This window comes from Panthera tigris, chromosome A1, assembly GCF_018350195.1.
Source record: "Panthera tigris isolate Pti1 chromosome A1, P.tigris_Pti1_mat1.1, whole genome shotgun sequence".
In the NCBI taxonomy this organism is placed as follows: domain Eukaryota; kingdom Metazoa; phylum Chordata; class Mammalia; order Carnivora; family Felidae; genus Panthera; species Panthera tigris.
The window spans coordinates 33,118,480-33,120,965 of record NC_056660.1 but is presented as its reverse complement, the minus strand read 5'-3'; the positions used below and the strand labels follow the sequence as shown (position 1 = coordinate 33,120,965).

Genomic DNA, 2,486 nt, shown 5'->3' with positions numbered 1-2,486 from the left:
AAGATAAAAAAATATGAATACTTTTAGTAATAATTCAGAATTCATCTTTATCTCCTACCTGCTTCATCAGTGGAAGTTTTTTGTTTTTTGTTTTTTTTAGACATTTATACTGTGTATATAGGTATAAACATGTATTAGATGACAAGTGTTATTTTTAAGTCCAGGTAGAGAAAGAAGCAATCATTTTTAACTAAAACACTTCTACATTTTTTGATTATTGTTCAACTTGCTACCATTTAGAAAAAAAGCAAAATTTCCATAGTGTTCATTTCAAATCTTACTGCTTTACAACTGTGGTATACCTTCCACTAAAAATAAAAATATGAAGCAGTCAATCCAGTGATTCCTTAGACATGGCTTCCATTGGGAAGAGATGGGAAGGACGTGATGGCAAAGAGAGGACCAATAGATAAAAGGTAAGTTAAACATACAAGAGTTTTCTTTAAAGAAAAGAAAGAAAAAGAAAATGTTAGTTTCAAGAAAAAGGAAAAACATTGAAAGCCCATGTGTCAAGCTATAACCAAAACCATGTTCTATCTTAAGTAGGCTTTGTTTTTTTCCCCCTTTTTCTTTTTTCTCTTTTTTTTCAGATAAAATCTCTCCCCAAACCATCATCACTTTTTTAATGCTGCCCACACTGTGCTTCATCTTCAGATCCTTCATCTCCAAATTTCTCAGGTGGAGGGCTTGCAGAAGGTTTCTTTTCTGGAGAGCTTTCTGGTTCCTCCTCTTTGGGAGAAGGAGTCTTTTCCTTTGATGCCCTGGAAGCTGTTGGAGAGAGCCTTCTTCCCTTTGCCTTTCTTTTACGGGGATTGGTGTCACTGCAGCCTTTAGCCTGAGTTTGGGAATTTGCTTTACTTTTCTCTCAGGTTTGGACTTTTTAGTCATCTTTTTTTTTTCTTTTCTATTTTTAAATAACTTTAAAGTCTATTTATTCATTTTGAGAGAGAGAGAGAGCGAGAGAACACGAGCAAGGGAGGGGCAGAGAGAGAGAGGGAGGGAGAGAATCCCGAGCAGACTCCTCCATGCTGCCAGCACAGAGTTCAACACAGGGCTCAATCCAACCAACTGTGAGATCATGACCTGAGTCAAAATCAAAATTCAGGCCCGTAACCAACTGATCCACCCAGGCACCCCTGTTTTTATTTTTTGAACTGCCATAGTCACTTTCATTATTGTCTTCTATTAGGAACTCATCTCAGCCAGAATCTTTCTCATGGAATGGTGCCTCATCCTCCACTTCTTGTTCTTCTCCACTGCCCACATCTTCTATGAGCCTCTCTCTGTGTTTGGAAGCTACTTTAGAGCCCGCCTGCCATTGCTGGAACACACTTTTGTGACCTTCTTTTGCATCTTCACACTGTCCTCTGCTGAGTGAGAATCATCCTTCTTGGTCTCCACATCTTTTTCTTCTGAGTTCTCACCGTCTTCTTATGAATTCATTCAAGATCGCCTCTTAATTTTAACTTCTCAGGAAGATGATTGAATTTTCTTAGCTGGAGTGTCTAAATCTCTTCCATAATCTTCATCAGCATCGTCAGATTCCTGAAACTGAATAATCAATGACCTTTCTATTTCTGACAGGCTGAGACATGTTTGTTGTCAAAACAGGACCCAGTGTAGAAGCCGAAGACCAGGACCCCTCTTCCCAACTTTGGTCAATGGTGCCATTGATGTGGAACCTGGAGCTGCTGGCTTCTCAAACTCCACTGTTTCTTGGTTCAGTGCCCCTTAATCAGACAGGCCCCCCTTCTCCCCCATCTCTTCCTTCTTATTTTTTTATTAATTTGTCTTTTGGGGCTGCCTAGGAACTTACCTATTTAAATAAAGGCCACATTGATACGGTAACCCAAGTCCTTTTGTACCCAGTGGAGTCAGTTTTCCTAACCTAGCATACTGCAAGTGCTGGTCTAATCTAACGTGGATAAACATGTTATTGAAGAAGGTTTTCAGCAATATTTCATCAAATAAACTTAGATTGACATTCAGATTTTCCCAGTATAAACCTGTTGATGGTGTGATTAGGGCTTGACAAAGATCATAACTTTGTGAAATTATGAAACTGATCACTGATATCCATGTGAAGTCCTCTTTCAAACAGTTGGTGTAAGTTGCAAAGTTTTAAAAACTGAGCATGGTAGAAAATATGTAATACTGAACTATTCTCACCCTTTGGGGTTGTGTCACAGTCCTAGAACTCTGAAGAAGTCCACGTTTTATCATGAACAGAGGAGATAATTCTATCAATGGCCAGACTAGAATATTACTTGAATCCTAAAATACAGTATTATCATATCTGCCTACAGTCAACTCTAAAAATACTTGTCAGAGTAGATAGCTGTGTTTCTATCAAACCTCCAAGATAAAGTTACATGGTTATTTTTTGTGTCAAATTGTCAATACCTGCTTTCGTGGAAGAATTTAATATGAGATTTGTTTTTACTGTAATAAAACACCTGGTGTCTCAGTTGTGAGGAAAAGGAAAT

General features: G+C 38.2%; 1 pseudogene; it reads right to left on the bottom strand.

Annotated features, from left to right (window-relative positions):
* Window positions 1-622: 622 nt before the first annotated feature.
* On the bottom strand, window positions 623-1,594 carry LOC102970534 (annotated as a pseudogene).
* Window positions 1,595-2,486: the final 892 nt, after the last annotated feature.